Source organism: Pyxicephalus adspersus, chromosome 1, assembly GCF_032062135.1.
Source record: "Pyxicephalus adspersus chromosome 1, UCB_Pads_2.0, whole genome shotgun sequence".
NCBI classification, from domain to species: Eukaryota; Metazoa; Chordata; class Amphibia; order Anura; family Pyxicephalidae; genus Pyxicephalus; species Pyxicephalus adspersus.
In genome coordinates, this window is record NC_092858.1 from 174617547 (window position 1) to 174631750 (window position 14204).

At 41.5% G+C, this 14204-nt stretch overlaps 1 protein-coding gene across 4 annotated transcripts in view; it reads left to right on the plus strand.

The window, feature by feature from the left end:
- ZBTB20 (zinc finger and BTB domain containing 20) overlaps positions 1 to 14204 on the plus strand; it is a 523160-nt gene that overhangs the window by 427913 nt on the left and 81043 nt on the right. For all 4 annotated transcript variants that reach the window (XM_072398416.1, XM_072398417.1, XM_072398415.1 and 1 more), the window contains one exon: positions 478 to 600. The gene's annotated coding sequence lies outside the window, so the exon portion shown is untranslated. The remainder of the gene's footprint in view (positions 1 to 477; positions 601 to 14204) is intronic.

Consider the following 14204-nt stretch of genomic DNA (forward strand, 5'->3'; position numbering starts at 1 on the left):
CTGTGGGGGCATTGTTATGATCTGGGGTGCCTGTGGGAACAATATTATGGTCTGGAGTGAGTATGGGGACATTAATATGGCCTGGAATGCCTGTGGGTGCATAGTTATGATCTGGGGTGCCTGTGGGGCACTGATATGATGTGGGGTGCCTGTGGGGGCAGTATTATTATTTGGGATGCCTGTGGGAGCAATGTTATGACCTGGAGTGCTTGTGGGGGCAATGTTATGATCTGGGGTGCATATTGTGGCAGTGTATATTCTGGGGTGCCTGTGGGGGCAGTGGTATGACCTGTTTTGGTAATTCCTGTAGCACAATGCAGTACAAAATATAAACTCAACTACATTTGAAAATAAAAGTAAGTTTATTTTTTATTTGCTTTTAGCCCTGAGAAAACCCTTAATGAGTGGTATGCACAATACTAATCCAGTGTATTATTAGGTGAAATGATTAATGGTTGCTGTTTTGTCTCTCCGCAGGTGACCATTGCTTGACGTGAGCAGGATCCCGAGATTGGTTCACGTTTATGACAAACACACAGCGAGTGAATGGAATGAAATTGAGTTGTACGGCCAGAAGCCCAGACCTGCTGCATTGAAGAGGTACCTCTTTATTCCCTTCCTTAGAAATAACAAGTCTTAACCACAAGCAAACATCCACATCACTGCCAAAACCACTTGTTACTGTACGTAATTTGGCAGCAGGGTCCCATCCAGATATATTTCATGATCCCTTTCAAAGTGAACAGCAAATTAAGAAATCACAGAGCTGTCAAATCTATGATGAATGGCTTGACCAAACTTTCTCCATCTTTCCCACGGAATGATGGAGGGTTCTGGGTACGCTAGGCAGAGAATAGGGAAAAAGTTGCCCAAGCCGCGGAGAAGGGAAGCATATGTACAATGTTATAAGCTGGCTGTCTGTATGCTGTGTTGTAATGCTGACCATGTACAGCAGACGGCTGTTGGGCAAAACCAATCATTTCCATCCAACTTTTGGCCAGTTGCATGCTTGTGATGTGTCAGTGACCATTTACAATAACATTGTGTTAAATTCTGTATGGCTCTGGTAGAAATTTCCATTCTCAGCAGACATTATGTGTACTGTAAAGTTTATTCTGTTTTGTATGATAATCATGCCATGCAACAAACAAAGTCCAAGCACGCCATAACTTACAACGCGGGTTATATCTAAACCATCATAAATTATTATTTTATGTTAAAGTCCTCTGATAGAAATGTTTTCCTGTCCTTTATATTGCTGGCCGAATCTCATCGACAATTTCAGATAGAAATATATGTAGAGTTCATTCGCTCAGTATAAAGAAATGCTTCTGAAAACCCAAAGGAACAATGTCAGCAGCACCTAAGAATCACTGATAGTATGAAGCTCGTTCTTTCAGCGAGCGTGCCCACCCACTCTGCAAGGGATCGAAGTTCACAAGCTCTTACAAAAGTGACAATAACATAAACAATAAACATGATTTGTCATTACCTTTGAGTCAGAAAGCTGAGCAGCTCACTTTACAAATGGATTCCCTTTCAATGCCTGTGAAGATGTCATTGAGATGCTATTATAATGTATTGAATAGGTATCACCTTTCCTGTCCTATGTGTTGGATGTATTTTGCAATATCTGATCCTATTCTTTATGTATTAATAACACAGAGTACCACTTCTCTTGTCCTGTTTGTAATTCTCAGTATCTGTTCTCACTATGGACTGTGGACAGTACCACTTCTCCTGTCCTGTACCTCGGGTGTAATTCTCAGTTTATGTTCTTATTCTTTATGTATGGATTCTGCACAGTACCCCTTCTCTTGTCCTGTACGCCGGGTGTAATTCCCAGTATCTGTTCTTATTCTTTATGTATGGATTCTGCACAGTACCACTTCTTTTGTCCTGTACCCCAGGTGTAATTCTCACTATCTGTTTTTATTCGATATGTATGGATTCTGCACAGTACCACTTCTCTTGTCCTGTACGCCGGGTGTAATGCACCGTAGCACTGCTGTATTTTCAGTTTGCAGGACTCCAGTATCTTGGTAAAATTATGCAGTATAAGAACCTTTGTTTTTATAATGAAATGATTTACTGTTTGCTGCGTTATAACCTGTTTTATAACCAGGTTTGCAGAATACAAAGAATGCAGTTGTATGATTTGATTTTCCCTCTTGTGATCTCGGCGGATTTGGTGGTGCGTATCGCTGCATCGAGCATCCCTAGGAATCGCACTGAAGCGTTGGCAGCTTTGGGGTGTTAGAACAAGATGGAGCCCAGAATATTTATCGTGCCGCTGAGATTGTTGTGATTCCCGCAGCCTGATCTGAACTTGAATGTGTTTTCAGTAGAGAGAAATGGTGCATACAATATGAGCCTGGGAGATTCAAGAGAGTTGAATAATACAAGAGTGTGCGCATCGTCTCTTACCTGAAACAAGCCAGGGCTGGCGACATTAAAGTAAACTTGTCAAGATTAGAACATGGCAGCCGCAGCTGCTGACTGGAGCTGCAATCCTGACCCCGGCTTTGCTTACTAGTGGGTCACTGCCCTGGAACAAGCATACCCAATGACAGTTTATACTTGTAGGACTTTACAAGCCATGTTTGTTCCAGGTCACCGACTTCAAAGCTAGAACCAAGATTACAGCCAGCACCCTTAAACCCAATTCAGCAACCTCTGTTCTTTTTTAAAGCCATACCTGTGTGAAAAGCTTCATGCAGAAGCTGCCATTCCTATACTTAATATATGCAACAAAGCTCACCCTATTTTGCTTCCCCTGCAGCCACATTGCTGCCTTGCAGACCTACATGGCAGCTACACTTTTTCCAGATGTTAAGTGATTGGTTTTAGAGAGCATTACAGGGTGTGTTTGTTAAATGAATATCTTCCCCTTAAATTCAGGGCAAATACTAATCTGCACAGTGGGGTCCTTTTCATAGAGGTGCCCAGGGCAATATCTGTGCCCATTTTGCCAATGATGAATAAAATTATTATGCACTTGGTAATTAGTTTACACATCAAAGATTTTACCAATAAATAATTCTCTCCCAAACCTTATCTATGTAAAAAGCTAGAGAAAGAGTCAGACTCTGTAAAGCTGGAAGAATTTTCTGTTCGCTTTGTCACAGCTGACTCTGTTTACTTTTTGACATTTTGGAGATCACAGTTTCTCCTGTTGGGTGGCAGTATAATAAAACAATTTGTTTTGCACCTGGTATCCAAGCTGTACCCTAAAATATTCCCTTGGTCATGAATTCCTCCTGCAAAATAAAAGTGCACATCCTATGCATAGGATATACTGTTCTGTAGACTCATGGCTGTATATCCACAATGAAAAATTATTTAAAATTCCCCTTCATCCAGTCTGTAGATCTGTGCTGTCTCCTCCTATCTTGCTGCTTCTTGTGTATCCCCTACAGTTTTTCAGATTTCCTGTTTTTAGGATCAGCGTCATTTTACTAGTTAGCAATGACGGCTCCTGTGTACACATACTGCTATTATCCTTCAGATCTCCCCATGTAGCTCTACTATGATTATTAAAAAACATTACTATACTATATACAAGTTTTTGGAAACTTTTGGCCTGTTCCACTGATTCATGACTGATTCATGTTGCCCTTGCTGGAGAGGAAGCCGTACCTGATGAGTTGAAGTGCTAGGATCTTCCTGCCAGTTGGCAATAGCAGCTCCCTTACACACATTTGTCCCTTACTGCGTGACTACAGATCCGTGCTAGTGATCTAGTGGGTTTGTGATATTTCAGAAGCTGTAAATGTTCTTGTCATGCAGTGAGAAACAGATCATGGAGTGAGTGGGCTTACTGGCAGAAAAATACGAACATAAGGTAGGGTCTTTCAGAATAAATGATGACATAGAAACCAACATTATTTAGGGAGGATGGGAACCCTTATCTTGAGGATTTAATGGCACATGTGCTGGGTAAAGGACGGCAGCTTGTCACATTTTATTTAAACCCTTCTAGACCATACTTATATTGCTGTCCTGGCAGGAAGCCATAGATGTGAATGGCTAAGTGTAGCTCAAACATGACACTTTAATGTTAGAAACGTGTCAATGCTTTTAGGGCTTGTGTGAACAAGACCTTGGCTATTTATTGTGGTTATGGATCCTGAAGGATTTTCATCTGTACATGAAATGTGTACATTGACCTTTTGGGCATCATAGTTTTAGAACTGTAAAAAAATCCATAAGCTAAAATTTCTTCAAATATTCATCACCAGCTTCTTGGGTCCAACCTCCATGAACCTCCTCCAGCATATCTCTTCTTAAGGGTCCTCTGGTCAGAACATCCTGGGTTCCTCAACCTTTTGTGGTAGTGGTGGTTCTGCATTGGAAGACATTAACACTGTTCAGTTCTGTGAATCCAGGTCAGCATAAGGACATTTTCCCCAAGAGGCAAGACCATCTAGAAGTTCTACCTTACAACTATACCCAGCTTTTAGTTATGCTTTCCCTTTAACAAGTTTCCCACCTCTCCTGAGACTGACCCTTTGCCCCACCGTCTGTTTGCAGAAAATACCGTCCGACTCTTAACGATCTTTACGGAAAGATTAAGCCATGGGCACAAAAATACATGCAATAAAACCTAATGGAATTGTGCTGCAGCAGAGCCGTCCGATATCGAGTGTCTGAAAGGCTCTGATTGTGTACGTTTACTCTGGATAGGCCCGTCTTTGAATCCTTTGTCCTCAGCATACCTCTGTTCTCTCCCACACTGCGGACGCCCTGTTCGCAGATTAGGTTACCGGCAGATCAGATTCTGAAATGTTGGTTTTGCACCAAAAAGCTTCCCAGCGATTATTAGAGGGAATCTAATTCACGGTGAGATAAGAGTATCAGATACAGAGAGTGCTCTAAGTCCCGCCTGGCTGGCAGACTTCAGTCTGGACGTTTCAGGCCTTTACAATAGGGCAACGGCAAACATAACACCGGTTTGAAGACAATTCATATTCTTACAAGTTGTAGATATGTTAAAATCGGCACCTTAAGGTTTGTTCATGCTGTGTTAACACAAGTGTGGTTTTCTTTTGTTAATGTGTGTTGTATTAGGGCAGCCCATCTTTCATTTGGGCTTCCAACATATAAAAACCCCCCAAAAAGACCATTTTTTTCAACATTGTGCACCACAAAGCACATGGTTCATTTATGCACATTAAGGTTCACTACAGAAAACGTGTGTTGTGCTGCACTACCTAGGTGCATTGAGGTACCATTAAAAATAAATAGCACCTCACTATTCTATGCATTGTGATAACACATTCGCATTCCCTGCCACTTCCTATTGTGTTGCCATTGAGCATCCCCATGATCCAATAAACTTCATCACACTACTGAGGTCCTCTTTTCTTTCTCATGCAGGTGAGAGGACTTCAAACATTGAAGACCTGAAGAATTTAGCAACACAACCCTGCTCAGTTATTCTGTTTTGGTATTGCCCATTGTAATTGCCAAATTATAATATTAGGGTACATTTCAGGAGTTTACAATAGCACTCTTTTGAGTAGAATCTGCCACTTTGCCCATTCAATACCCAATGACAAGATCCAAACATGGCCGCATAGGGGAGATTAACTAGTTGATAACCCTGTTGGACACCACACTTCACCACTTTTCCTGAATATTATCCTTCCCTGCCTATAGCAGATTGTTATAGGGCAGAAGAGGGTTATCAGCAACAAAAGGGCTGTGCACCAAAAGTGGTATGTTTATCTTTTCAGGTTGACAGCTGGACTGTGTCCCAGTTAGTCTCGCATGCCCACTATCAAGTTAAAAGTCCCCAGATGGTCCCCTTATGGACTTTGTTTACATTTTTCATGTCCCTCTGCCTTTTGCCGCCATTGAAGAGGTTAAGGCGCCATACGATTTCTTAAGAACTGTGAACCTTTGCTTTTGAATTAGACAGCTCTGACCATGAATTTTGTATTGTAAATGATAGAATGTGTTTGTATTTTCAGTAAAATGTTTATATTTGCACAGTTCAGTGTGTTCTATGATCATCTATGTTTCATTTGTACCAGGTACAGCTGGGTGTACAGTGGGTATAAAGAGTATAGAGATGGCTAAATAGGGTATAGAAAAGATTTTTGCGACCTTTATAAAATGGGGAACCATTTAAAGAACTTTCAAGTCTTCGGGGAACTCTTGCTATAATTACTATATCCACAGCTCACAGTATATTAGCCTGGTGGTCAGTGGGAAGAATGCCTCTTACATTGCTGGCCATTGGGAAGAATGTCACCCTTACAGATAGCCAAAAAGATCATTGGGGTCACTTAAACTGACCTGAGTCACAAATTGCTCATTGACCAAGGAACCCCTAGCAACCTCTGGAGAAACCCTGGGTGAGGAAAAGTAACCATAAATGAGCGGACCCTGAAAAGTGCAGATGAAGAATGACCCATCATGTAGTTCTGCACAGTTCTTAGCTCTAGCAACAGCTATCATTGCTACAGCCACCCAAGCCCTCACTTGACAGCTAAGATCCATCACATCAATTCCCTTCAATTCTGGGAAATCGGCAATCACCCAATGGAGCTCCTTAGCATGGGCATCCATTTGGGCCCGGTACCCAGCACTTTCTCACAAAGGGGTTTCAGCCTTAGTCAGCAGGAAATTGTCTCAAAGCTCACCAAAAATGTGTTGCCATTTTAATGGTTCCTTAGCAAACTGAGCTTGAGCTACCAAAGGTGTCTTCCAAGGACCACATGGGACAACCTGAATGGTAGGTAGCCACTTCCCATTACAATGGGCTTCTTATTTTTTTATACTGCAAAAAAGCAGCGCAACGTACAACCAAAACTGCTCATGCTGATTATATAGGAATAGGAAAATGTTTGCACCCAGATTAGACCTATAGAGGGAAAAGAAGACTCTAGAAGAAGGGCTGCGCTCTAGGTGAATCCTCGGTGCTGTAGCTTACATCTGGAATAGGGAGAGGCTTTACTTAGGCGCTGATGCGTTTACCTCAAACCGTTCGGCTCGCTCGCTCGCACTGCCAAAAATACGGGGCACCCTGCCAGACACCCAGGCTGAGGGAGAACGTGGACCATAAGATTGTGACGATCGGCTAATTATGGTTTATGAATTTCAGCTTTAATCTGCAGTTCAGTGAATCCTGATTAAATATCAGTTAAACACAATTAAAGTTTGTGTTGTGTTTCTGTCTCTTGATCGGAATAATTAGAGAGTACGGCGTTTGTGTCACCATTCTCAGGCTGAATCCTCTTTTTTTTTTTTTCTATGAATGAATATGTTTCTTAAGCAGTTTTATAGCACCAGCTGTTGGTATGAGACTCAGTCTCAATGCCGTTACGACGCAGATTACCATTTGATGGCCCCAAATCTTAAATTCACAGCTTCCGGAAAAGCCGACTCCAAGGGCCGATTTGTATTTTGCGATTTCGCTTTGGTTTAGAAAATAGTTCAAGTTAATCCAAGATATCTGTGATGATACCTTAAAACACAATTAGCAAAAAAGATACTTCCCTTGTTATAAGTACTAAAGGATGGAATGGAAGTATTACCGAATTGATCTGATTACCTGCATAGAGATTTTTGGTTTCTTTTCTATGATGGAAAACTCTTCGCAGTTGCCAGGGTGACTTTCTATTTAGGCTTTTCAGGACCGAAATTAACCTTGTTCTAACGTGATGGAAATGAGTCTTTTTGTAAAGTGGATAAAAAATATCAATTGTTTTACTATAGTGTGAAGTTAGGGGGATCAGCACATGGCAGGAGGCTCTGGGACTTTGCAATGTCCATTTATTGAGGGACAAACTTAACTCAAACACAGCTTCACAATAACATAACACAAACGGCTTAGTCCAACGAAAAAAAAAATGGCGTCATCAATAAGTCCCCGATGATCAGCAAATAAAGTCCTGCCACCCAAGCAGCTACATCACGATTGGACCCAGTAGTTACAGGTAGCAAGTGTTTCAGTTTCAAAGCCTTTACTGCAAACAACATGGGCTGCTCCCTTCAGCTTTGTTCTTTACTCTCAGACTGACATACCCATCGGGGGTATTGGTCCCACAGAAGTTCTGGGCTCTCCCAACATGCAGCCTCTCCACCTGAGCCACCTGGCCTCAGGCTGCAACTCCCCCCTGTCTCAAAAAGTCTCTACCAGCCAGGTTCACCAGAGCTTCCCTCAATCTTTGGCCTGGAAAAGGGATGGAGTTCTTGGCCCACCTATTGCTTTCAGGACACTCTGGATCCCAAATAAAGAGCCGCAATTTGGCAAATCATGGGCCTTATTTATTAAAGCTCTCCAAGGCTGGAGAGGATATACTTTTATCACTGAAGCTGGGTGATCCAGCAAACCTGAAATAGCAAATGATTTTGAAGAAAACCATTCCAGGTTTAGTGGAAAACCCAGCTTTACTGATAAAAGTGTATCCTCTCCAGCCTTGGAGAATTTTAATAAATCAGGCCCTATGTCTTCAATCTGCATTAAGGAAGTGGACTGTTCTATACGAACCCAATATAAAACAGTCCCAATAAAAAAAAGAGCAAAACTAGCTTTATAAATGACTGTAGCTCCATTTCCCTGCAAAATGTTTGTCCCCATTGCCTGACCCCAGTAATTGATTCTTCCCGTTGGTGACACCAAAGAGAAATAACTGATTTGCTATGGGTGAAATATATTCACTGCCACTGCTGAGACCTTCTTCTGAAAATGTTACCTGCCTGTATGTCATTGTGGTGGTTTTGTTTCAGCATATTGGGTGTCCGACCTGGAACCAGCATAAAGAATTTTGTCTGTGAGCCTGTTTTGCACTGCTTTGGGAAGTGTTTAAGCCAAGTTGGCCAACTAGCATTTTTCAAGAAAAGAACAGATTTTAGCCAATGAGTGGCTCCTCTCCCTTAAACATTGGAATAAGGGAGCTTAGACACACGGACAATGCTGTAAATCCCTGCAATGTGTATTTCCATCATGGGGCATACCAGACCCTGCTTTGTCACATGCCACTTGAAATGCTGCGGACAGTTACCGATTCCTAATGTGCCTTCATTTCATCTCCTCTTTATTTTATTTGATGATTGGCTTATTTATCATTTTTATGTATTTTTCATGAGCCCAGAGTGCTGCTTTAGCCTAATTGTCTTTATTTGTCACACAAATGAGGGAAGATTCCAGTCACAAGAGACAGGCGGCTTTGTCTGTCGGCTGTTGTATGGACTTGTCTTGTATAAAGATGAGACATGACCCACTCAAAGTTCTACTGGTTGCCATCTTGCTGTCTAATAAAAGAGCCTTTAGTGACCATCGAGGCAGTCTTATCTGAATGGCAGTAGTAGGATTTGGCTATAAGTCCAGGTAAGGGTGTCTGTCAATGATCTTTTAATTGCTTTAAACTGATTTTGCATTCTCATGCAAGCTTATGGAGGCAAGTCGGTGCAGGTCAGGTGGGGGTCAGCTGCAGGTGTCCGGTGCCTGTATTTCTACACACACAAGTCGAATTTTCACAGATCCGAGACAGATAAAGCACCAAACAGACACATGTAAGGACTGGTCGGGGTCAGGTGGTATTCTATTACACTATACCTTTACAACAGCAGACAGATTTTTATGAATGATGCTGATCCTTTATCTTTCATGCAGTTCCCTAGCATTGCGTTGCTGTGACAAAATAAATAAAAGTCCATTAAAGGTCTCTTGTGGTCACTTTTATGCAATTTGCTGCTCGTGGTTTCCAAATTCGGTTTCACGTAGCCAACCAGTTCTGTACCACTTGTTGTGTATCACTGGTGGTGTTGACAGATTTGTGGATGGCTGATTTCCATCGATTGGTCAATGCCACGTCATCAATTTTTCCATTGAAAGCTTCCAATTTTTTCTCAAATTGGCACATATGTAGCCAGCATTGGATAGGTCTAAACCAGCTCTGCCGTTATGAATCGGACTGATGTTTTTGAAATGCCAAGTTGACTTGGACGGGCCACTGATCTACGGAAAGATGATTCCAAAACTTCATTTTGTAGTAATATCACAAAAATTGTGAATCAATCTACAGCATAAGATACTTCACCTTTTTGTTTTTTTCTAAAATGTTACTGGTTACACGTTCAGTAAGTAAATCAGGAATGGTCCTAAGGCGTCGCTGCGCGGAATCCCCCAGTGCCACATATAAACGATCGGAAAGTACCCCCTGCCCAGACATGCAGCCGTCTGCTCGTAGAAGGATGTCAATCCCGCGGGTGATTACTCGTAGCTGCCATTGCTGACAGAGCTGATGAATTAGCCTACCTGTGAGAAGGACGCTCGGATATTTAGACTGATTACATCCCCTCCACCGAGATCCGTAAACAACAAGTCGCAGATCAGTGCAGCGCCCCCTGTGGACTTTCTAGCCACGACTGATCCAGTAACATCTGTACAGGGTATTAATCGGAATGCTCTTTAATAAACATGTGTATGTCTCTGACTGGCTATATATCATTGTAATGTTTATTCACCCAAGGGGTCGGTAGTCAGACATTAGACGTGTCTGCATGCAACAACACCCATAATCAAATGCAATGTATAGAAGAGGGATTATAAAGCAGAAATCCAGTCATACAACATCCAGTGTCAATATATAAATGTAGTAGTGAAAATAATTGCCCGAGTATGATTACATTGCAGTCAGTGGAGCAAAGACGTTCCCAACTGGGAGAGGAAGAAACAGCACAAGGAGCCAATACATGTGTGAGTTCTCCAAGACTGGAGAAGGTAGAATATCGAAGGAGGACCTGGCTGATCCAGATTTGCTAAAAAACACTTTCCATTAGTTGGCAAATGTTTCAATCCTTGACCAGATTCCAGGTTTGCTAAATCATCCAGGTTCTCCCATGATAGTCTTTCTTCTGGAGTCTTGGAGAACTTTAATAAATCAGCCCCATATACAAAAATAAAAATGGAAGGCTCCACCCATTGTCCGAAAATGAAGAATAAAACCAAAGTGATAAAATGTATATACCTTTTTTTTTACAGTGCCCCTGTGACCAGGGAATGAACATAAACTATTTCCATATTCTTTACAAACAGAAAATGATCCATCCCGGACCTCCGTAGCTGCTTGCATTGTGAAGGTTGTTCTTGAAGGTCATAACACTGCTTGTTGTTTACATTGGATGGTTGGCAGCCAGGGAAACCCCACTGCCTACATCAGATTATTATTGTTGTCCGCTGTGGTGATTCCTTCACTTTTAGGAAAGACCATTGACATCACGATAGGAAGTGAGGAGATATCTAAACATTTTGAATTAATAAATTGAGGTAAAATCTTGCATTGTGTACACATCTTCTGGTGACGGCTCCCTGGGATTTTGTTATTTTTGGAGAGATTTCTTCTCATTTCCCATTCACTGGAAGTGAAAAGAAATCTCACTGGCGAGGTGCATACAGCAGAAAATACCCAGCTAGGGGACAAACTCTATCATTAGCACTTTAAGTGTGCATGAGTTGTGTCCAGGTTCAAGAATGGCATTACTCTAAAGGATTCCGTTTTTTTTTTTTGCCTAATTCTATTTGACAAGCTAGGGTGGTCGATATACAAATTTGTAAATATTCAGTCTGGTGGTATACTAAATTTATTGTGGCTCAATCAAAGCTCATACTTTCGTAAGAGATGCACCACAACTCTATACATGGAATACTTGTGAACATACAGAATCAGAGCCGCGTTTTCAATGTGAGCATGCACCAACTCTTGTAGATAAGAGAGTGACCCGGCCACTTGTTACTTTTACAACTGCGGTCTATCTATCCATCCATCCATCTATCTATCCATCTATCTATCTATCTATCCCTCTATCTATCTATCTATCTATCTATCCCTCTATCTATCTATCTATCTATCTATCCCTCCATCTATCTGTCTATCTATCCATCCCTCTATCCATCTATCTATTTTCTTTCTATCCATCAATCTATCCGTCTATCCATCGGTCTATCTATCCGTCTATCTACCATCTATCTATCTATCTATCTATCTATCCATCCATCCATCCAGTGGCCTTTTGTATTGGCTTCCCAGACACTGGGTAATCAGAAAGATGGAGCCTCGAACAGGAAATGCATAAACTGCTTCCTAATCCATTTTGTAATGTCGCATGTTGGTATTTTGCTGCCTTATTGACTTCAACATTGTATGGGGAAACCTCCTTTCCCTTGTAGACCACCAAGGTTTGCCTTCTTCTCCTCTCATGAGGCTGATTATTTGTTTAATACAATATTACTCAACCAGGGTTCCTCCAGAGGTTGCTAGGGGTTCCTTAAGCAATGAGCAATTCGTGCCTCCTCATTCACAGCTCAGTCATAATAACCTTTCATCCTCTTACAAGGAGGTAGGTTACACACAAAGCTGACATACTAAGCAGAGATACATGATACATTGACACCTTCCTGGCTGAGCAGTGTGGCAGGGTTATATTAACTAGAAGACTGGCTGAACAGAATTGCAATTGTTCAGGACAATAAAACAGTTTACATAAATATATTTAAGCTCAGCATTTAGCTGCTTGGCCAGAGTTTCTCTTTAATTTCTCGTTAGCTGCTGTTCGATGCGGGGCTTTGCCTTCATTCATTCATTAGAACAGCCACAGAAAGCCGTTTTCAGTGTAAACAGCACACCTATGTCATTTGTAATTCTAAAATGTGTAATTATGAAAAGGATTATGGCTTTCATGGATAATTTGGCTAACTGGCGCCCTGCTCCTCCGAGCACTCATATACAGCAGATAGCTTTCTCCATCTGCAGCGTACAAACCCTGATACAAAAGGAGAATATACGCTTATCTTTTATGTGTAAATCTCTTAATCATTCAGAATGGGGGAACTACCAGAATGTTCAGCAAACCATAGGGATACGACATAAACCAACCTACCTGAGTAGAGCCAAATGCTAGGGGGGAAATACACCCAACTCCACTCCTACATTGAATATGAAGCAATGTATTGTTCTGTCATCCGAACATGGAAACCAGAAAATTCTAGTGGGGTGGATAACTTACTGTTGGTGTCCTTAAGTTCCTGTTTTTATTTAGTGGTAATGTTAATGCTTCTGAATACAAATACATCTTAGACAACGAAGCCAAGAGTTTATGGAAGGATTATATTTGTTCCATCATGACATCGCTAGATGAGTTTGGTGAGGAGGAACTCGAGTGTCCTGACCTCAACCCTACTGAACACCTTTAGGATGAATTGAAATCCAGAGTTCCAGCCAGGTCTTTCTGGCCAACCTGACCTTGCAAATGTTGCTTTGTCAGAATGGCCAAAGATTGTTCAAGACATTTTGCAAAATCTTATGAAGAGCCTTTCCGGAAAAATGGAGCCTGTTGTAGCTGCAACAAAGTGGTGGTGGTGGGGCGTCAAATCCATAATAATGGCCATGGTTTTGGAATGGAATATCAGCTCATATAGGCTTAATGTTTAAGTTCTGAGTTGCATGGAGGAGAAAGAATGTTAGGGTATAATTTATTTGTATGTCAGGGGTTCCAACACAAAGCCAAATATGTTATTCTTCTGTACCTCCAGAGTGGCTGACTGGCAAAAGAAGAGCCATTTATCCAACTGTACACCCAGAGCCGCTGGTTTATAGACCGGATACATCCTAAATATGGAGCCATTTATCCAACTGTACACCCAGAGCTGTTGGTTTATAGACTGGATACATCCTAATATAGAGCCATTTATCCCACTGTACACCCAGAGCCGCTGGTGTATAGACCGGATACATCCTAAATATGGAGCCATTTATCCAACTGTACACCCAGAGCTGTTGGTTTATAGACCGGATACATCCTAATATAGAGCCATTTATCCCACTGTACACCCAGAGCCGCTGGTTTATAGACTGGATACATCCTAATATAGAGCTATTTATCCCACTGTACACCCAGTGTTTGCACTTTTTTTCATCTTTTGTTGCATCTCAGTGCTGTTGATTATCTGCACCACCTTTGTAGCAAAGTCAACATGCACTCCAAAATATCTCTGCAAAATATGTGTTGAAATTGCCCAAGGTGACAACTCATAAACATTTGAGGGGCAGATCATTGTCACCCAAAAACAGGAATTGTCTGAACAAGAACCTTTATGGCAGGATCATCAGGGATTATTTTAATGGAAGCAAAAGTTTTACATTAAAAATGAAATATGTTGGCGCTTGTGTAGGATTTTAGAGATTAGGTGTAGA